Below are 23971 nucleotides of genomic sequence, written 5' to 3'. Positions count from 1 at the left end.
TTGGGTACAATCACGGTCCCATATGCAAACATAAACATTTTTCTACGAACCCCATGCGATTTCCATAGTTTTGGAGCCATGAAGAAAGCCATTTGTGGTCATCTATTTGCTTCGGTCGAAGAGGTGTATGATTGGGTACAATCACGGTCCCATATGCAAACATAAACATTTTTCTACGAAGGCACTGACCGTCTTGTCTCACAGTGGGATAAATGTAATAACAGTTGTTGCGATTACTTTTGGCCGTGATTTTATCTTCCAAGAAAAATTTTAAGGTTATTTATGGAATGCCTCTTGTAGTTAACACATTAACTGCTGACGCAAGCCACTGCGAGTATGAAGTGTTGTTTAGTTTCGTCGAAGGCATAAGAGCAGCCAGAAAATGTATTTAACCCCTGCCAGATCGATTTATTGCTTTCCGAAACACGATGAAACATGAGAGAGGAAAAGAGGAATGCGCCGACGGTGTTTCCCGTATGAGCAGCCCGGCCATTGTGTGTTCCGCGCGGTATCCGATAGCTGGCTGTTGCGGAGGCGCCGATATTCGGCGCTTATTGTGGAGTGCGGTGTTATTCGGTCGCCATAGCGACGGCACTCGACGTCAACGGGCCGCCAACGCGCGTCTGCCGCTGCCGCCGCTCGCAGCAACAGACACTGACGTCACGGCATCGCGTCTGGCGAGGCGTGCAGTTTTTAGTCGCGCCTTTCGTAACGGCGCGCGCGGCGGAAGTCGCTCCAGCGTCAGGTCGCGCGTTGGCGGACTGCGTCGGGTCACCGGCACCCTGCAGGCGACAACGCCCACGAGCCGGGGACGTCCGTTAATTACGTGAGCTCAAAATGCGGGGGGGGGGGGGGGGGGGGGGGGAGGGCGTAGAGAGGGGGCGGGAGAGGTCTGGCAAAATCTCACAAATCTCATTGCGGTGGGAGGAGGGGGGGGGGGGGGGGGCGTCGCAATGAAAATCTCACTTCAACTTTTTAATTCAGAGAATGTATATTATTATGACAAGTAACATTTTGTAGAATGAAATTTTCACTCTACAGCGGAGTGTGCGCTGATATGAAACTTTCTGGCAGATTAAAACAGTGTGCCGGACCGAGACTCGAACTCGGGACCTTTGCCTTTCGCGGGCAAGTGCTCTACCGACTGAGCTACCCAAGCACTTCTTCCTTTCTTTCAGGAGTGCTAGTTCGCAGGAGAGCTTCTGTAAAGTTTGGAAGGTAGGAGACGAGGTACTGGTAGAACTAAAGCTGTGTGAGGACGGGGCGTGAGTTGTGCTTGGGTAGCTCAGTCGGTAGAGCACTTGCCCGCGTGAAGGTCCCGAGTTCGAGTCTCGGTCCGGCACACAGTTTTAATGTGCCAGGAAGTTTCATATCAGCGCACACTCCGCTGTAGAGTGAAAATTTCATTCTAGAAACATCCCCCAGGCTGTGGCTAAGCCATGTCTCCGCAATATCCTTTCTTTCAGGAGTGCTAGTTCTGCAAGGTTCGCAGGAGAGCTTCTGTAATGTTTGGAATGTAGGACACGAGGTACTAGTAGAAGTGAAGCTGTGAGGACGGGGCGTGAATCGTGCTTGGGTAGCTCAGTCGGTAGAGCACTTGGCCGCGTGAAGGTCTGAGTTCGAGTCTCGGTCCGACACACAGTTTTAATCTGCCATGAAGTTTCATAAGTAACATTTTGTTTTATATAGCTGATCCTGAGCAAAGACAATTTCAAACTGCCCACCAATCTTTACGGCCTCTCTGAACTGCACCGAATGCTCTATACGTGCGTGTGCCCAGGACTCCACCGATCTGAAACAAGTGCCGCACCAATGTTAGGCCGGCCGGTGTGGCAGTGTGGTTCTAGGCGCTTCAGTTTGGAACTACGTGACGGTTACGGTCGCAGATTCGAATCCTGCTTCGGGCATGGCTTTGTGTGATGTCCTTAGGTTAGCTAGATTTAAGTAGTTCTAAGTTCTAGGGGACTGATGACCTCAGATGTTGAGTCCTATAGTGCTCAGAGCATTTTTAAAAAATGTCAGATTTCATTTGGAGAGTTTTCTGTCGCGTCAGTCGAAAGCACTGTGTGTCAATGTGTCAGTCGTGGTCTTCTACGACGCATACAAAGCTGGTGTTACTGTGTTCAAAATGAACTTCTCTCAAAACTATTACAGTGCTTGTATTAAGTAGCATGCCGAGAAGTCGAAACACACATGCGACCAACAAGTAAAAAGTTTGTGGAAGAAAGCTACGCAGAAGTTCACTGACAAGAATTCTCTCGGTGATCATTTTAAACCAGAGACTGAAAAGCTATGTTATCATACGGTTAAAAGCAAGATACAAATAATGTTGTCTTCCATCTGCAAAGCAGGTAAAGATTTAGTGACATTTAAAGTATATAATATACCAAAAGAGGTCGATTTTTAGGGATCCGTGAAAACGGTTAACACTACTACTGTGGAGCCTTTTTGTCCGCCTGTCTCCATTCTGTCCATCCGGATCTTGCTCAGGGTTGTCGCTTTTAAATTAAGGTATTTTCAATCAAATGTTAAAAACATTGTTTAGTATACGTTATAAATAAAATGTGGTTTGAAACTTCCGTGCAGATTAAAACTTTGTACCGGACCGAGACTCGAACTCGGGACCTTTGCCTTTCAAGGGCAAGTTCTCTACCATCTGAGCTACCCAAGCACGACTCACGCCCCGTCCTCATAGCCTTACTTTTGCCAGTACCTTGTCTCCTACCTTCCATTATGAAAAACATGGCTTTATTAAAGTGTTTTAATAAATGCTTGGAACAGATCGAACAATTTCATTTTTACGTATTTTACCGGACTGATGGGTAAACCTCGCATCTCATCAATCTCACCAACGGGTGTGAGGGTCCGAATTTTAAAGGAAACGTCTCATGTATTAATGGACGTCCCCTAAGCTCTGTCCACACCTGCTATTCATAGCTGTTCCATTCCACTTGCTAAGAGTTCTACGATGAGATATACGAACCTGACATTCGTTGTGTCAAAGTTGTAACATCAAGTTTTCTCTATAAAGCATACTGTAATTTACGAGCGGCATTTAGCTTTTACTTACAAAGCACCAACAGTGGTGGTTCTGTAAATACTGCATATATGACATCGGAGCGTGGAATGTCAGATCCCTTAATGGGGCAGGTAGGTTAGAAAATTTAAAAAGGGAAATGGATAGGTTAAAGTTAGATATAGTGGGAATTAGTGAAGTTCGGTGGCAGGAGGAACAAGACTTTTGGTCAGGTGATTACAGGGTTATAAATACAAAATCAAATAGGGGTAATGCAGGAGTAGGTTTAATAATGAATAAAAAAATAGGAGTGCGGGTTAGCTACTACAAACAGCATAGTGAACGCATTATTGTGTCCAAGATAGACACAAAGCCCATGCCTACTACAGTAGTACAAGTTTATATGCCAACTAGCTCTGCAGATGATGAAGAAATTGATGAAATGTATGACGAGATAAAAGAAATTATTCAGGTAGTTAAGGGAGACGAAAATTTAATAGTCATGGGTGACTGGAATTCGTCAGTAGGAAAAGGGAGAGAAGGAAACATAGTAGGTGAATATGGATTGGGGGGAAGAAATGAAAGAGGAAGCCGCCTTGTAGAACTTTGCACAGAGCATAACATAATCATAGCTAACACTTGGTTCAAGAATCATGAAAGAAGGTTGTATACCTGGAAGAATCCTGCAGATACTAAAAGGTATCAGATAGATTACATAATGGTAAGACAGAGATTTAGGAACCAGGTTTTAAATTGTAAGACATTTCCAGGGGCAGATGTGGATTTTGACCACAATCTATTGGTTATGAACTGCAGATTGAAACTGAAGAAACTGCAAAAAGGCGGGAATTTAAGGAGATGGGACCTGGATAAACTGAAAGAACCAGAGGTTGTAGAGAGTTTCAGGGAGAGCATAAGGGAACAATTGACAGGAATGGGGGAAAGAAATACAGTAGAAGAAGAATGGGTAGCTCTGAGGGATGAAGTAGTGAAGGCAGCAGAGGATCAAGTAGGTAAAAAGACGAGGGCTAATAGAAATCCTTGGGTAACAGAAGAAATATTGAATTTAATTGATGAAAGGAGAAAATATAAAAATCCAGTAAATGAAGCAGGCAAAAAGGAATACAAACGTCTCAAAAATGAGATCGACAGGAAGTGCAAAATGGCTAAGCAGAGATGGCTAGAGGACAAATGTAAGGATGTAGAGGCTTGTCTCACTAGGGGTAAGATAGATACTGCCTACAGGAAAATTAAAGAGACCTTTGGAGAGAAGAGAACCACTTGTATGAATATCAAGAGCTCAGATGGCAACCCAGTTCTAAGCAAAAAAGGGAAGGCAGAAAGGTGGAAGGAGTATATAGAAGGTTTATACAAGGGCGATGTACTTGAGGACAATATTATGGAAATGGAAGAGGATGTAGATGAAGATGAAATGGGAGATAAGATACTGCGTGAAGAGTTTGACAGAGCACTGAAAGACCTGAGTCGAAACAAGGCCCCGGGAGTAGACAACATTCCATTAGAACTACTGATGGCCTTGGGAGAGCCAGTCATGACAAAACTCTACCATCTGGTGAGCAAGATGTATGAGACAGGCGAAATACCCACAGACTTCAAGAAGAATATAATAATTCCAATCCCAAAGAAAGCAGGTGTTGACAGATGTGAAAATTACCGAACTATCAGTTTAATAAGTCACAGCTGCAAAATACTAACGCGAATTATTTACAGACGAATGGAAAAACTGGTAGAAGCGGACCTTGGGCAAAATCAGTTTGGATTCCGTAGAAATGTTGGAACACGTGAGGCAATACTAACCTTACGACTTATCTTAGAAGAAAGATTAAGGAAAGGCAAACCTACGTTTCTAGCATTTGTAGACTTAGAGAAAGCTTTTGACAACGTTAACTGGAATACTCTCTTTCAAATTCTGAAGGTGGCAGGGGTAAAATACAAGGAGCGAAGGGCTATTTACAATTTGTACAGAAACCAGATGGCAGTTATAAGAGTCGAGGGGCATGAAAGGGAAGCAGTGGTTGGGAAAGGAGTGAGACAGGGTTGTAGCCTCTCCCCGATGTTATTCAATCTGTATATTGAGCAAGCAGTGAAGGAAACAAAAGAAAAATTCGGAGTAGGTATTAAAATTCATGGAGAAGAAGTAAAAACTTTGAGGTTCGCCGATGACATTGTAATTCTGTCAGAGACAGGAAAGGACTTGGAAGAGCAGTTGAACGGAATGGACAGTGTCTTGAAAGGAGGATATAAGATGAACATCAACAAAAGCAAAACGAGGATAATGGAATGTAGTCAAATTAAATCGGGTGATGCTGAGGGGATTAGATTAGGAAATGAGACACTTAAAGTAGTAAAGGAGTTTTGCTATTTAGGGAGTAAAATAACTGATGATGGTCGAAGTAGAGAGGATATAAAATGTAGACTGGCAATGGCAAGGAAATCGTTTCTGAAGAAGAGAAATTTGTTAACATCGAGTATAGATTTAAGTGTCAGGAAGTCGTTTCTGAAAGTATTTGTGTGGAGTGTAGCCATGTATGGAAGTGAAACATGGACGATAACCAGTTTGGACAAGAAGAGAATAGAAGCTTTCGAAATGTGGTGCTACAGAAGAATGCTGAAGATAAGGTGGGTAGATCACGTAACTAATGAGGAGGTATTGAATAGGATTGGGGAGAAGAGAAGTTTGTGGCACAACTTGACTAGAAGAAGGGATCGGTTGGTAGGACATGTTTTGAGGCATCAAGGGATCACAAATTTAGCATTGGAGGGCAGCGTGGAGGGTAAAAATCGTAGAGGGAGACCAAGAGATCAATACACTAAGCAGATTCAGAAGGATGTAGGTTGCAGTAGGTACTGGGAGATGAAGAAGCTTGCACAGGATAGAGTAGCATGGAGAGCTGCATCAAACCAGTCTCAGGACTGAAGACCACACAACAATGACATAAAAGTTATCTGTTCATAGTGACCGCGTCATATTGCAAAGTAACTGCCACGTAATAAAACCGACGCTTCAGCCACCTCTTTCTCTAGACTTATACAACGGAAGGATGTAGGTATCACGGTTTTATATACGGCGTGGCACCACACACATATAACTTTTCTCTGAACTGACTGACCATGGAAGCCGACGGGATTACATATATAACTCGTTTCTGCGTTTAGGTACTTATACAGGGTGTTACAAAAAGGTACGGCCAAACGTTCAGGAAACATTCCTCACACACAAAGAAAGAAAATATGTTATGTGGACATGTGTCCGGAAACGCTTACTTTCCATGTTAGAGCTCATTTTATTACTTCTCTTCAAATCACATTAATCATGGAATGGAAACACACAGCAACAGAACGTACCAGCGTGACTTCAAACACTTTGTTACAGGAAATGTTCAAAATGTCCTCCGTTAGCGAGGATACATGCATCCACCCTCCGTCGCATGGAATCCCTGATGAGCTGATGCAGCCCTGCAGAGTGGCGTATTGTATCACAGCCGTCCACAATACGAGCACGAAGAGTCTCTACATTTGGTACCGGGGTTGCGTAGACAAGAGCTTTCAAATGCCCCCATAAATGAAAGTCAAGAGGGTTGAGGTCAGGAGAGCGTGGAGACCATGGAATTGGTCCGCCTCTACCAATCCATCGGTCACCGAATCTGTTGTTGAGAAGCGTACGAACACTTCGACTGAAACGTGCAGGAGCTCCATCGTGCATGAACCACATGTTGTGTCGTACTTGTAAAGGCACATGTTCTAGCAGCACAGGTAGAGTATCCCGTATGAAATCATGATAACGTGCTCCATTGAGCGTAGGTGGAAGAACACGGGGCCCAATCAAGACACCGCCAACAATGCCTGCCCAAACGTTCACAGAAAATCTGTGTTGATGACGTGGTCATCGTTACCTTGTACAGTGGCAACTTCTCTGACGCTGACATTAGGGTTATCGTCAACTGCACGAAGAATTGCCTCGTCCATTGCAGGTGTCATCGTCGTTCTAGGTCTTCCCCAGTCGCGAGTCATAGGCTGGAATGTTCCGTGCTCCCTAAGACGCCGACCAATTGCTTCGAACGTCTTCCTGTCGGGACACCTTCGTTCTGGAAATCTGTCTCCATAAAAACGCACCGCGCCACGGCTATTGCACCGTGCTAATCCATACATCAAATGGGCATCTGCCAACTCCGGATTTGTTAACTTTGCACTGACTGCAAAACCACGTTCGTGATGAACACTAACCTGTTGATGCTACGTACTGATGTGCTTGATGCTAGTACTGTAGAGCAATGAGTCGCATGTCAACACAAGCACCGAAGTCAACATTACCTTCCTTCAATTGGGTCAACTGGCGGTGAATCGAGGAAGTACAGTACATACTGACGAAACTAAAATGAGCTCTAACATGGAAATTAAGCGTTTCCGGACACATGTCCACATAACATCTTTTCTTTATTTGTGTGTGAGGAATGTTTCCTGAAAGTTTGGCCGTACCTTTTTGTAACACCCTGTACAATAAAAACTTGTTTTACTTACGAATGTGGAATTTTTTAGTATGTTTATTACTCCGTTTTACGTGTTTTGAAGTCAGTAGATTTTTCCTACCTTGCTCCCTGAGGTTACAGTCGAAAAACTCTGTTGCATTATAGTCTTTCGCTATTTTTCGGCTTTTAGGAACTCACTCTATATTTCGATGTATTTGACTTCTTTGCAACTCTCCACTTTCGTAATTCTCAAATAAGTTTTCAGTCATATCTTCCAGTGGCTTCGCCTGTTATACGTTCAGCACTGTATTTGTGTATTGACTTGTTTTTCATGTATGTTGTGAGTACTGCCAATATCATGGGAGCAATGTTTTTAAGTACTCTGTCGTGTGTGTGTGTGTGTGTGTGTGTGTGTGTGTGTGTGTGCGTGTGTGTGTGTGTACGTGTGCGTGTATGACATAGAGGGAAAGGATGTGATTTCGCGATGTAAGCAGTACTCGAAATGCAAATAAAAAACAAATTAACACAGATTAACGCATTGCTGAATGCGAAAGGGTTGAAACTACAGTAGAAAGGAGATAAGTTGCGTGAATCTTTACAAAAGCGAAGTTCAAACAACTCAAATGCAGAAAAAATAAAAACGCGGATTACTGAAATCCGAAGAATCGCGAAGGGTCAAACCGCAAGCACGTTTTTGGAATACAACCTCTGGTAGCAACGACAGAAGAACCTGTCGATATTAAAATATAAAAAAAGGAGTAACAAATGCGGTAAGTAAACTGCACACCACAGTCGTAAGTAAAAAAAATTAATCTAAATGTATCAAAAATATACGACCATGTTTTGTATGCTGCTCTCAGCGGGGGCTCTTCATGTGCGACGTTTCTTCCGTACAGTGATCAGTAACGTTAGACGACTCATCAGATATTCACTAAGTTACTCCTGGCTTCTAGGAAACCCCCTATATGGGACAGAAGTCCAAACACAGCATTTATCGTAGGAAGCTCCAAGCGGATGCGTGAGTCTCATGTCTGCGGTCTGCCGATGGTGGGTCCCGCGGCAGATGCTTGTGGTTATTCCCTGGCAGCCCCACCGGTTTCTGGCCGCTTTCCGAAGTCGGCTACTGGTTGCTACCAGACTCAGTACATGCATTATGTGTGCAAGGGAATTCCTGTCTGTCAGTAAACAAAGAAAAACACAGCGCACTAGAAAGCAACAACGGATTCCTCAACATACGCCGTACCTTCAGAGTACATATATCCGCATCGTTTAAGTCACATATTTACATTCACTTTTAAAGATCAATGCACATCTATACGTGACATGTTGCATCAATTTTCCAAAGACACATTTTAAAGGTGCGTTTACATCGATATGTGGCGTTTTGCTAACTTATTATCCGCTACCCTCTTCTTATTGTAAAAATCCTTATTTTCTCAGTATTTCGCTCTCCTCTGAGCAACTATCTGTTTCCTTGTAATTATTCTAAAATACTTATTGTCCCCATATTTGTTGTTACTTTTATTCAATCTGTATATTGAGCAATCAGTAAACGAAACCAAGGAGAACCTTCGAAAGGGAGAAGAAGTAAAAACTTTCAAATGGTTCAAATGGCTCTAAGCACTATGGGACTTAACATCTGAGGTCATCAGTCGCCTAGACTTAGAACTACTTAAACCTAACCAAACTAAGGACATCACACACATCCATGCCCGAGGCAGGATTTGAACCTGCGACCGTAGCAGCAGCGCGGTTCCGGACTGAAGCGCCTAGAACCGCTCTGCCACATCGGCCGGCGTAAAAACTTTGAAATTTGCCGATTACATTGTAACTCTGTCAGAGACCGCAAAGGATCGGCAGTTGACGGAAAGAGTGGTGTCTTTCTTGTGGCGCGGTTCTGCTGTTCCCTCCGTTTTAAATATGGACTACCGCTTTTAGCGGGCTATTTGTTTACACCTGGAAGTGCACGATGGGGAGTGGCTATAAAGCAAATCTTAATCACCTGCCGATTTGTCTTCTAGTGCCGAAAAACCGGTCGTGACATTTATAAGTATTCTACAGCCAGTGCGGATCATTTATTTCAAAATCTACAAAAGAGGTTGTGAAATAAACATCAACAATCCTAAAACAAAAGCAATAGAATCTAATCCAATTAAATTAGGGGACGCTGAGGTAATAAGACTAAAAAACGAATATTAAAAGTAGTGAGTTCTGGTATTCGATATCTGGGCCGCAAAATAACCGCTGGTGGCCGAATTAGGGACGATACACTCTAAGAGAGAAAAAAAGGACACCAGGTAGAAATTATCCCAATGGACCGGAAACGGTTAGATGTGATACACATGTGCAGTCAGACAATTTCAGAAAAACTGGATGATTTATTCAAGAGAGACAGCTTCACATAATGAGCAAGTCAATAACGCGTTGGTCCACCAATGGCTCTTACGCAAGCAGTTATTCGGCTTGGCATTGGTTGACAGAATTGATCCCTCCTGAGAGATGTAATGCCTAATTCTGTCCAATTGGTGCTTTACGTCATCAAAATCCCGAGATGGTAGGAGGGCCCTCTCGTAATGCTCCACACGTTCTCAGTTGGGAGAGATCCGGCAAAACTTGCTGGCTAAGCATTGTCTTGCTGTAATGTAAGTCTAGGATGGCCTGCCACGAAGGACAACTAAACGGGGAGCAGAATATCGTCGACGTACCGCGGGGCTGGAAGGATGTCGCGGATGGCAAACAAAGGAGTTCTGCTATGGAAAGAAACAACACCTCAGACCATCTCTCTTGGTTGTCGGGGAGTGTGGTGGGTGAGAATCAGGTTGGTACCCCACCGCTGTCCGGGGCGTCTCAAGACACGTCTTCGGACTGGAAACTCACTGGAATTGTCTTCAGCGATGAGTCCCGCTGCGAAGCGCGCGCCGACGGCCGACGAAGGCGTCTCCTGAGACGTCCGGGCAACCGTGGGACACCGACCTCACCGCCGCCAGCCATACGCCCCGACGAGCAAGAGTGATGGTCTGGGGGCCACTTCTTTTCATAGCAGGACCCCTTTGTTTGTCATCGGCGGCACCCTTACAGCACAGCGGTAAGTCGACGACATTCTGCTCCCCTTTATTGAGAAAAAAAATAAAATGGTTCAAACGGCTCTGAGCACTATGGGACTTAACTTCTAAGGTCATCAGTCCCCTAGAACTTGGAACTACTTAAACCTAACGAACCTAAGGACATCACACATATCCATGCCCGAGGCAGGATTCGAACCTGCGACCGTAGCGGTCGCGCGGTTCCAGACTGTAGCGCCTAGAACCGCTCGGCCACCCCGGCCGGCTTTATTGAGAACATTGGGAGCCTGATGATCAGGGCGCTGCAATCGGTTTGGGATTTTGACGATCTAACGCTCTAATTTGACACGATATTCTTCAGGACATCCAACAATCAATGCCAAGCCGAATGACTGCATATATAAGGGCCAGAGATGGAGCAACGTGTTACTCAAATGGTTCAAATGGCTCTGAGCACTATGGGACTCAACTGCTGAGGTCATTAGTCCCCTAGAACTTAGAACTAGTTAAACCTAACTAACCTAAGGACATCACAAACATCCATGCCCGAGGCAGGATTCGAACCTGCGACCGTAGCGGTCTTGCGGTTCCAGACTGCAGCGCCTTTAACCGCACGACCACTTCGGCCGGCAACGTGTTACTGATTTGCTAAATTTGTGAAGCTCTTTCTCTTGAATAAATCATCAAATTTTCTGAAATTGTAATACTTTGTTTGTCTGTACATGTAAATCACATTTACGGATTTCCGTCCCATTTTCATGACGCCTTCGTGGTGCATCTTTTTTTTTTTTTGTCTTAGAGTGTACAGGAAGTAGATTGGCTGGAGCAAGAAGAGCATTTCCAAAACACAGGAATTTCTAAACATCGAATATAAATTTATGCGATAGGAAGTCTTTTCTGAGCGTATTTGTCTCGAGGCTAGAGCCTTGCAAAGAAGTGAAATGTGGACGGCAAATAGTTCAGACAAGAAGAGAATAGAAGCTTTTGAAATGTGATGCTAAAGAAGAATGCTAAAGATTAGATGGATATATAACTAGCAAAGATGTACTTTATAGAAACAAGCAAAAAAGTTTATGGTACAACCTGACTAAAGGAAGTGATTGATTGGTGGACACACCTTGAGGCATGAAGAACTCGTCAGTTTGGTAACGAATGAATGGACGTTTCGGGAAAGGGGGGGGGCGGAGGCTAGGAAGGTTAAAATTGTAGAAAAAGAAGAAGACTTGACTACACTAAGCAGGTTCAAACTGATGTTGAGTGCAGCAGTTACGGAGGAATGACGTAGCTTGCACAGGGGAGATTAGCTTGGAGCGCTTCAACAAACCGGTCTTCGGACTGAAGACCACAACAACATATATTGCAATGGGAAATTATTTTTTACAGTCCCCGCCATCCTTATGCATAAAACTACAAAGCTATGGGTCTTGTTACCTTTTCTAAATTGAATCAAATTTATTTGCTCATTTAAAGTCATATCTTTTAAGTTTCAACTGTTGTATTTGTGTGAAGACCAGTGATGCCATTGTAAATGTACTGTAGCGTTCTGGACACAGACAGCCTCTTCCAGTTATTATTCTTTTCCTTCTTCCAACGTTATAAATGATGTTGATGTGAGAACACATGTGCCGTAGCTGAAATTTCTATGTCACTTGGCCCTTCATTTTTTATGAAATGAATTGCTGACAGAAAGAAGATCTACGTCCCGATGCCCACAATCATTTATCACCTGTCGAAACATATTCAGCAGATGGCAAGCGCGTACTACTGTTATTCAATCTACCGTGTCGGATGTACAAAGGCTATCACCGAGAACGAAAGCTGTATTTATATCTATTTGTTTGTTGTTGTTGTTTCTGAATACCGGTGTCGTTCGTTATTTTGCAGGTACCTGTTCTCCGCTTGTGAGTGTCTGAGTTTGCTCATTTTTCGTGGGGTAGTCATGAAGCATCAATTATGACCGGAATAGAAAAAGGTGTGCAATTATTTTTCTTTGTTTGCAGATGTATTTCCGCAGTGCCGGCACACTACGAAATTCCTGTGCCACAGTACCGTAGCACGCCATTACAGGAGCCAGCGCAAAATGGTCAGCCCACTCACGCTATAGTATCGTGTAGTGATTTGTCTTCTGTATTTGACGGGGAAGAACGTTGCCAATTCCATACAGGTTGGATGGGGAAGCGCCAATTGTGCTATTTAGCCTACCCCTAGACGCTATATTCCGATCTTTGGTGACCTACAAATGATCATGCAAATTAATTTAAAGGAAATGATAATGTCGTGCAAACGGAAACGTCTTACTGAAATGATAATTAATAGGGGTGGCCCAATCAAGCACGAGGATACGGTTACAACACGATGCACATAGATATATTAAAGAGAAGAGGGATCATCTAGCTGTAACGGAAACAATGAGCTCTCTTACAACAGACTTCGACATATGAGCTAACCCATAGATACAACTGAACGAACTTTTATAAGTGGACAAGGGATTATACACTCATGTTCAGAAAGAAACAAAACACCTTGAACGAGCAGAGATAGGACGCTCATATTAAAGGACGTGTACATTATTGAGTTCTGCACAAATAACTAGCATTTCACTCACCTCAGTTCGGCATGTTTCCTGTCGCCTAGTAGGCACAGGGTCCGCCGTGGGCCCTGATAACGTGTCCCATGAGTGATGGCATCGACGCGTATAAGGTGCGAAAGGCGCCCTCTGGTAAAGTGATCCATGCTGCACTCATCTGGTTCCAAAGTTCACCTGCCGTGGTTGTCACTGGATCACAGCACTGCACTCGTCTTTTCACCAAATCCCACACATTTTCGATTGGCGACAAGACTGGTGATCTGGCGGGACAGGGCAAAAGGCTGACATCCTGTGACACCAAGAAGGCACGTGTTCGTGCAGCAACATGTAGTTGTTCATTGTCTTGCTGAAAAACGGCGTCTGTGGTGTTGTACAGAAAGAGTATGGTTGTGGGTCGCAGGAAGTCATTCACGTTGGTCACACCTGTCACAGTGCCCTGGACACGAACCAACTGTGATTTGTGGCTGTACCCAATAGTACCCTACACCATAAGGCCATGAGCTGGAGCTGTATGTCTTGTGCGAATGCAGTCACGGTCTGCTCACCCTGTCTGCGGCGATCCAAAATACGACCATCATTTTCAAATAAAGAGGACCTGGACTCGTCCAAAAACACTACGTGATTCTTTTCTTGGCCCCAGTCACGCCCTTCCATACACTATTGCTGCCTAGCATGTTTCTGCACATTCATCAAAGGTAGGCGGAGAAGTGGACGTCATAAACGGCACCGGACTGTCATCCCTGACAGTGTACGTTGTGTTACACTATTCCACTGTTGCGCCAGAGCCGAGATGGAAGCAGATCTATCCTGCAATGCCATTCGGATGATGTGTCGATCTTCTCGAGGGGTGGTCTGGGTGGCGCGACCTGATCCATCTCGTCGTGTTCTAGGCCTTCCGTGAACCATTCTTCACACACCCGTTGCACTAACGAAGCAATTCGTCCCACACGAGTAGCAGTTTTCCGGATGGATGCTTCAGATTCACTCATACCAATAATAAGCCCTCTTTCAAACTCACTGATGTGACGGTACGGTTCGCGCACAGGTTGCGAGGCATCCTGCACGTCTGCTCATGTCATACAGATTCATTACCTTCGGTTTACAGCGACAGCGAGAGGCGCAGGTACGTTTTGCCGGTAGGTAGTGTTGCTCAGCCATATCGATGTTGACCTTGACCCTGCGCGCTGACATGGTTCAAATGCAAATCATTTCCGCAGAAGATTCTGAAGTACGTGGCCCGTGAATATGAACGTCTTATCTCTAGTCGTTCAAGGTTTTCTGTTTTTCATGAACATGAGTATAATTGTAAACTTTAACCTTGGCACTTGGGTAGTAGCGATAAAATCATAATTATGAGGATATTTCATGGATACGACCAGTGACTGCGGGAGTGGTTAGTTGATTACCGAAGGAACACAAAGTAATAGGTACGAACACTAGAAAGCTCACCAAACAGCGTAATGAAAGCAACTAGCAGGCTGCGGAACGTAAAAACTGTACAACTGGCTCCTGAATGAAGTGAACTAACTTGGTGCCCCTATCCCATCTGTGCTTGAAAAGGTGCCCCATTTTACCAAACTCGCGTAGGGTGAATGCGGGTGGCAGCGGCGGTACCGACTGGACCCTCTAGAGTGCATTTCTCTCTCTGTACTCAGTGCTCAAGTGGAGACGTCCTCCTGTCGGCCAAAGAGGCTCAGCTCATCAGTCGTCCAACAACAAATCTTTACCCCATTATCTCCCAGCGAGAAATGTTCTCTATCTCAAATGTTCTCTGTCTTAAAACTGTGAGAATTCGCTGTTTCTGTTAGTGCAGGAATCTCGTCGGCCAGTACAAGCAGACATTGAAGTTACGCCCAATGAAATTTTAGTATGGTTAAATAAACTCCTACTCTTGCGGATTTCGTTATTATTCACCAATAGCATTGTGGCACGAGAAGAAGCCAGGAGACTTCTTCCATGATACGATTCTGGGGCTGAAAAATGAGAGCGCTCTCACATAGCCAAGCATCAAAAAGCGCGTGCTCTCTGGAAAATAATGCTACGAATCAATAGCAATGTTCGTTTTAGAAATTTAAACAGAACGTTATTCCTCAGTGTAGGCACTAAGGCAAGCGGCGGTTCTCACTGTGGACTGTCGAAAGCAACACCTGGTTGGACTCTTCATCCTCCTAAAAGGCTTCTTCGAACAATGTTGTGTTTTTCTCTATAAGATAGCCCTCCCACCTACCTGGCTAGAATCTTCATCCTCCTAAAAGGCTTCTTCGAACAATGTTGTGGTTTCCTCTGGAACATAGCTGTCCCATCCACCGCCTGGAGTACGAGAAAGGGAGAACTGAATGCCGTGTCGGTTACCTGATCTGAGACCCATCCTAGGTCTGTGACCAGTTTTATGGTCTAGTTTGTTCCTTTTGAGAAAACTCGTACCTTTAGCTAGCCAGCTGATAGGCTCTCAACTCTGCAGTCCCTCACCATAAAAAGCGAAGTGAAAAGAAGGCAATAAACAGGACAGCCACTGGTGGTATTGAATGTGCTCAGTAGTTACGAAGCAGCGTAAAGGGATAACAACATTAATCAAGGGGAGGAGCAGATAACGTTCTGAAATAATTTGCGCGACAGTTTGAGACAAAACTTTCCACGTAACAGATTGTTATGTGGTGCAGATGCTACAAGCATAGTAAGGAGAAGGTGGTGCTGCAGTGGTATGGTCCAAACTGTTGCGGGAGCGTACTACCGAAATCTCATGACGAGGTTACGGGTATCGGTCGAGACAAAGCGTTGCGGGCGTTTTTGCCCCACGACATCGCCCAGCTCATTGTGCACGAAAGACATTCATATATGTTGCTTCTTTTGTGTATGAAATTTTGCCTCAGTCGCAGTACTCTTCCGATTTGGCATCCACTGGTTTCTTTCTCGGTCGTCGGCTGAAGAAACCGCTGTGTGGCAGGCAATCCCAGAACGACGGCTCTGTGCTTTTCGTCGTGGAACGTTTCCTGAGCAAGCAAGATGCTGACCTCCAGAACAGTCTCTGCCGAATCATCCACCCCGTTGGCAATAATCCGTCTAATTTAAGGTTGGATATTAAAGAACTATCATCAGGCTTTACAGACTCACCTTGATTTTTTGTGGTGACAACTGAAACATTATCACTTCCCTTCGAATTCTCCGAACGACGTGTACCAGTATTTAGGTCGTTCGACTCGCACTTGGGGGAATCGGTGTACAAATCCCCGTACGGCTATCCTGATTAAACCGCGTGAGACAAGTACTCAGGATGGACAAAAATATGGAAACGTCGTGATAAAAGCATGCTTGAACAAAATGCAGACGCTGGCCAATCCTGCAGGTTGCACTGTTGTATTTGATCACGATCAACGGATATGCAATGTCCTCAATAATTTCCACCTGTCAGTCGTGTCCAGAGAAATGTTCTGTGTAACTGAGTGCATTATGTCGTAGCTGAGTGCATTATGTTGAAGCCCAGTGCATTCAAATCCTAGCCAGGGTAGCCGAAGTGTTTGGTGCTTTAAGAGCCACCGTATTACAGATTTATACCACATACAGGGAAAGCGAAAAAACACCATCTGGTAAGTCGTAATGTTGACGAAAGAGTACGTTGATTGATCGTGACGGCGGTTACTGAAGAGGATTGGGACGAAAAATAAGTGGGCGATAGCTGGAAAAGTCACTGCAGAACTAAACCTGGTAATAGCGAACCCTGTCAGCACCAAAAGAACACGAAAGGTGTTCCATAACCAGGGAATTGCAGCGCTAAAACTGTTCATCAGTGATGCAAATGCCCATAACAGGGAAACGTGTTGCCGACGCCATAAAATCTGGACTATGGAGCTATGGAAAAAAGTCGTTTGGTCGGGTGAGTCTTGTTTCAGATTGCTTCCAACTTCTGGCCGAGATTACGTCCAAAGGGGGAAACTGGTCGGTGGTTTGGTGATGATTTGGGCGGCGATACGTCGTGGTGTCCCATGGGCTCCACGGTTACTCTGCAAGGTCACACTACTGCCAAGGATTATGCGACCATTTTGGCTGATCCGGTCCAACCCATGGTACAACATTCGTTCCCCAGTAGTGACGCTGCGTGCCAATACGACATGACGCTTTCCACACAGCTCATATCGCCCAGGACTATTCTCGTGAGTACGAGGATGATTGCCGAAACTCGCCTGGCCACCACTTTCACCAGATCGCAATATTATGGACTCTTTGTGGTCTATTTTGGCGAGAAGGGTGAGTGATCGCTATCCACCATCATCGTTACCTGACTTGCAACTACTCTGCAGGAAGAATGGTATAGGATTCCCTTAAAAACCCTGCAGCACCTATATTTGTCCGTGACTGGAAGCTCTTTCTGATGCCAAGGGTTTTCCAGTTGCGTAACAGGCATGCTAATGTGTTGTGTTTTTGGTGTTTCCATGTTTTTGTGCGCCCCTTGTACCTGAATACGTGCTATTTCGTTTCCATTCCGAGGTCGTGGTTCGCCTCCCTTGATATCATCATTGAAGAGACGATCAACCTTAATCTTACTTCCTCCCTTTTCGATTGTACTTTGCATTACCATAGCTATAGCATAGATTCAAGTGCACATCGATTACATAAAATTAACCGAAGCAGTAGTTACGCACAGTCCGTCGACGAGCTGGAAGGAACTGCATTAGCAGCTTACTGATGTCACCCCATTATAGCAGTATCGTAACAGACTCATTGATCTGGGCCTGAAAAAACCGCCGCCGACGCAAAGCACAGCAAACAACGGAAGCGGGACAGCCATAAACGGCAGCACAGTTGCGTATAAATACACAGATGTCGTCGCTTTCTCGAGTTCAAGAGTCACATGCCTGGTAATAGTTGACGATGTTCCAATTACCACATACGCTAGGAATGTGGGGAAGAGTATGCTTGTCATTAGGCCGGGTCCACTTCTTAAATGCTACACATATTCTCTAGCAAGCAATTCCGTGCGGATATTCGTCGCGTGAATTTACCAATGGGGAATTTCGTTCACAATATGTTTTCTCTTCTTTTTGAATTTTTATAGTTCGTTGATATCCATTTAGCAGAATCGGCAACTGAAGTACACACAAAACTGTACTGAAAAAGTTTTGCACACTCCCATGACTTACACGAGTTCTGAGTGAGTATTTCTTAATCGGAAATCTCTTCCTGAATACTTTTGACCACTACGTACAGTCAATGGAGTAATGGAGGTATTGGTTAAAACAGTCTTGGTTGCAGTTTTAGTTTTTTTATTTTTCAGCGACGCGTTTCGCCTTATTTAGGCATCTTCAGGTTATCTACATAGAAAACAGAGAACAAATACATCTATTTAAGAATCGCGATCGCATTGTGCAGACTTGGATAACCTATAAGCATGTATTAACAGATCACCTATTAAAAGAGCAAACACCTTATTTTGGTATTTGCTCTTTCAATAGGTGATCTGTGGCCATCAATGTGCGGCTGCTGCGACGCAGTGTGCTGTACGTGGTGTACAACGTCTGCCCTCGGTAGCTAGACCACGAGCCACGGTGTGCCGGGCTGCACGTGAGCGCAACGTGCGAGTCGAGGCTCGGTCCGTCTCTGCTTTGCTCGCTACTTCTCGGAAGTACTTGGTAAGCGCGACATTTCATTTAACATTGCGGTGTAGCATTTTCTCTCCGCACTACTTTCTTCAGCAAAATCGAGGTGTCAACGCTGATTGCCCTTCGCTATTTGTTCTTAGTATAACAAAGGAGGTCCAGTGGCTATTTGCACAAAAAAGGCAATCTGGCGACCTATCGTCACAAGCCTTTAAACTGAATGAGAACGACAGATTATATTAGATTAGGTTCAGTTTTCGTTCCAGAGACGGAAAAAATGAGGTGCTTCTCATGGGTGTGGAACATGTCAAGAAGTATAACATAAAAACATAAAACATTTGAGTATAATATTTACTACCCTGATCATTTCTCAGGAGATTGTCAAACTAGGTGAATACAATACGGTAAGCTGGAATAGCTAATATTTACAGAATTAATACGCTGTCAGAATGAAACATTGTTATGCACTATTAATAAATTTATCGTATACAAAATACCTAATCTTGACTGTTGTGACAAAGTACAGTCAAAACTGAAATCTAACAGACATTTTTTCTTAAGCTGGCTTAACAGGAACTGTTAAGATATTCATCTATAGAACAGGAGGAGTTGCCTAACAATAGTCCGTCAAACCCTGTTTAAACCGTGCTTTATCTGAAACCAAGTTTTTAATGGTTGCTGGCAGTTTATTGAAAATCAGTGTTCCTGAATTTTGGACCCCTTTTTGGACCAAGGTAAGTGACCTTAGTTCTTTATATGTACGAGGGCAGTTCAATAAGTAATGCAACACATTTTTTTTCTCGGCCAATTTTGGTTGAAAAAACCGGAAATTTCTTGTGGAATATTTTCAAACATTCCCGCTTCGTCTCGTATAGTTTCATTGACTTCCGTCAGGTGGCAGCGCTGTACGGAGCTGTTAAAATGGCGTCTGTAACGGATGTGCGTTGCAAACAACGGGCAGTGATCGAGTTTCTTTTGGCGGAAAACCAGGGCATCTCAGATATTCACAGGCACTTGCAGAATGTCTACGGTGATCTGGCAGTGGACAAAAGCACGGTGAGTCGTTGGGCAAAGCGTGTGTCATCATCGCCGCAAGGTCAAGCAAGACTGTCTGATCTCCCGCGTGCGGGCCGGCCGTGCACAGCTGTGACTCCTGCAATGGCGGAGCGTGCGAACACACTCGTTCGAGATGATCGACGGATCACCATCAAACAACTCAGTGCTCAACTTGACATCTCTGTTGGTAGTGCTGTCACAATTGTTCACCAGTTGGGATATTCAAAGGTTTGTTCCCGCTGGGTCCCTCGTTGTCTAACCGAACACCATAAAGAGCAAAGGAGAACCATCTGTGCGGAATTGCTTGCTCGTCATGTGGCTGAGGGTGACAATTTCTTGTCAAAGATTGTTACAGGCGATGAAACATGGGTTCATCACTTCGAACCTGAAACAAAACGGCAATCAATGGAGTGGCGCCACACCCACTCCCCTACCAAGAAAAAGTTTAAAGCCATACCCTCAGCCGGTAAAGTCATGGTTACAGTCTTCTGGGACGCTGAAGGGGTTATTCTGTTCGATGTCCTTCCCCATGGTCAAACGATCAACTCTGAAGTGTATTGTGCTACTCTTCAGAAATTGAAGAAACGACTTCAGCGTGTTCGTAGGCACAAAAATCTGAACGAACTTCTCCTTCTTCATGACAACGCAAGAGCTCACAAAACTTCAGTGGACTGTTCTTCCTCATGCATCCTACAGCCCTGATCTCGCACCGTCGGATTTCCATATGTTTGGCCCAATGAGGGACGCAATCCGTGGGAGGCACTACGCGGATGATGAAGAAGTTATTGATGCAGTACGACGTTGGCTCCGACATCGACCAGTGGAATGGTACCGTGCAGACATACAGGCCCTCATTTCAAGGTGGCGTAAGGCCGTAGCATTGAATGGAGATTACGTTGAAAAATAGTGTCGTGTAGCTAAAAGATTGGGGAATAACCTGGGGTATTTCAATGCTGAATAAAACAACCCCTGTTTCAGAAAAAAGAATGTGTTGCATTACTTATTGAACTGCCCTCGTAGATTGTTCTTATTCCTAGTATTGATGCAATGTATTGAGCTATTGGTTGGAAATAGAGATATATTACTTGCAACAAATTTCATTAAGGAATAAACATACTGAGAAGCAGTGGTTAGAATACAGAGTTCCTTGAACAGGTTTCTACATGATGTTCTTGAATTTACACCAGAAATGGTTCTTACTAGACGCTTTTGCACGCTAAATATTTTTGCTCGGTTTGATGAGTTAGCCCAGAATATGATCCCGTATGACATATTAGAATAAAGGTAAACAAAATATGCAAGTTTTTTTATATATTTATATCTCCAACATCTGACATCATTCTCACTGTAAATACAAACTTGTTTAGGCGCTTAAGCAATTCTGTGATATGCCCTTCCCAACTGAATTTATTATCATGTTGTAATCTCAGAAATTTAACACTGTAAACCTCTTCGATCTCCATGTATTCATATGTTATACACATTGAATTAGCTTTCAACCATTTATTAATGTCAGTGAATATTTGATTAGCAGCTATTTCTAAATCTGTAGTTGACTTGTTACTTATTGCAATGTTTGTATCATCTGTGAACAAAACGAACTTAGCATCTGGCAGTGTAACAGTCGAGAGGTCATTAAAGTGCACAATAAAAAGCAATGGACCCAAGATGGAACCTTGAGGAACACCATAGTGATTAATTCCCAATCAGATGAAGACTGACTGCTTACTGCACATGTATTTCGCAACGACACCTTTTGTTTCCTGTTAGTTAGATAAGACTCAAACCATTTCGCAGCAATGCCAGTGACACCGTAATATTCTGATTTACTTAACAGAATGGTGTAGCTCACACAGTCAAAGGCTTTTGACGGGTCACAGAAAATGCCAGTAGCCTCTAATTTATTATCTAACGAAATAAGTACATTCTTACTGTAAGAGTAAATAGCTTTCTATTTATCAGAAGGCAAGGATAAGAATTTTCAGTATCTTTTATGTATCCATCGACGGGTACCGCAAATTTGCTATGGAACAGCATTAAAACAACATGCAGGAAGAATATAAAGATTTAATTGACCATGAAAGAACAAAAATTTACAACGATCGAGAGACGGTATTCATTGTCCTGTACATCAAGAAGTATGTTGTACTAAATGTTCGGGGGTGGAGAATGTGATAAAATTGGTGGTATGAATAGCAAATTTTCTTAAATCATGTGCATTATTCCACTGTCAGTTGCAGTAGTTTTCGGTGGAACTGAACGAAGAGTATAGAAACCTTATAATGAAAATTAGAATATCTGGATTGTAGCCCTCACATTTTAAGTTGACTAAACTGCACAGAGCCAACAGTAAGACACTGCAAGATCAGAAACAATTTATTTCTGATTTGATAGGGATGCATTTAAAACGGAAATCGCATTGTGGAATGTACATATACAAATAAAACACTTGATTTCCCTTAGCTGACTGACATGTAAGAAACGCGAGGTATGAAGAATTCGTTATAGCCTTGAAAGAATTACAAGGGTAGTTCTCTAAACGTTTTAAGGACACCACCAATCTTACATATGTTTTCGAATTGCTTTCGAGACCTTTACCGTTTCAGTACAATGCGCTCCTGTGCATCTACAGATGGAACTGATCCTTTGGCAGTATAATTTCCGTTTAAAAGACACATTCTTTTACGCTAAAACTGTTTACCACGTCTCCACAATAAGTTAGCGAACACGATGTAATATTTTCATCAACAAATGTGCACGAAATGATTTTTTTACGTTACGAAACTAAATTAGTAACGACTAAGTGGTAACCTGATTGCGAAAATCTGAAATTGTCTGCCCTTGTCGATGTGCCAACACTTTTTACAAGATTAAAAACATATTATCTTTTCAACGCGCCAAAAATAGTTACATAATACTGAAAAATTGTTTTTTTTTTTGGTGATCTGTGTTGTTGAGAAATGTGAAACATAAAACCCAGTTGTGTGTTGTGTGACTGCATTGACATCTAAACGCCGAGTGGTGGCAGTTTCTCCCTCGTCCCGCTTTTCACACTAAGATAGAGTGTTGTGGTGCTGCAGGAAGTGTGCAGCCTGGCTGAGCTCTCTGGCATTCGTACATTCGTGTGTTGTCCCTGCTATACAGAATCGATAAATAAGTTTTATGTTTGGCAGTCAACAATCGACAGCCAAGTTTTATCTCTGACAACGATTATCACTGCCGGTAAAGACTAAACTACGACCACGCCCCTTTCCACAGTATTTATGTCGCCCTCCGACGTCCGACCCTTTAGTCGGTAAGATTCAACAGAACCAGAAGTACCTATGAACGAAGCGTTGGGGACGTAGAAGCTTCATTGACCACAACCTACTACACGGAAGATTCACCAACAACTTTTCAGTGTGTCAGCATGCGTCGAAAAGTCATTTGAAACTTATATGGTGCACACATTATCACTTTATAGTAGGGAAAGTTGCCCGTTATAGGAAATTGCCGTTAGAATTATCGTATACCACAACAACTTGATTCCAACATTCAGCTATAATTATGAGAGACAAAACACTGAAGATCTGTCTTGTAGTGGTCGTACGTAGTCAACAACACCAAATGATAACCACTACCTACAAATGATGACTTGTAAGAAAGGGCACCTGTCACCTATGGGTAGTAATCAAAATTTCTTCCACTCCGGATTCTAACACCTCTACTACTTAAATTTCCAATAAAAATGATCAGTACTGGTGGCGGAAGAGTTCCGGCATAAGAAGTCACCCCTCATTCTGCCAACGGCCTTGTCAAAGAGGGCGGCGGAGTGGACAGAGATTCAGGGCACTATCTTGCCCATGGGGTGGGAAAGTGTCCCTACAGGCGGAAGAATCAGCGATGATAAACGACATGAGGATGCAGAAGGCATTGAAACCACTGAATTAAAGACTCATAACGTGTATCCACAGGACATGAGGTCTGTAACTGAAAAAGTGTCATGACGAGCTCTCCAACGGCACAAGATTCCGGAATGGTTCCCCATTCGGATCTCCGGGAGGGGACTTATCAAGGGAAAAATGATCATAAAAAAGATCGAATAACCAACGAAGGAATAACATTCTACAAGTCGGAACATGGAGTGTCAGAAATTAGAGCGTGGTATGAAAGCTACAAAATCTGAAAAGAGA

Source organism: Schistocerca serialis, chromosome 2, assembly GCF_023864345.2.
Source record: "Schistocerca serialis cubense isolate TAMUIC-IGC-003099 chromosome 2, iqSchSeri2.2, whole genome shotgun sequence".
In the NCBI taxonomy this organism is placed as follows: Eukaryota; Metazoa; Arthropoda; class Insecta; order Orthoptera; family Acrididae; genus Schistocerca; species Schistocerca serialis.
This window is presented reverse-complemented; position numbering follows the sequence as displayed.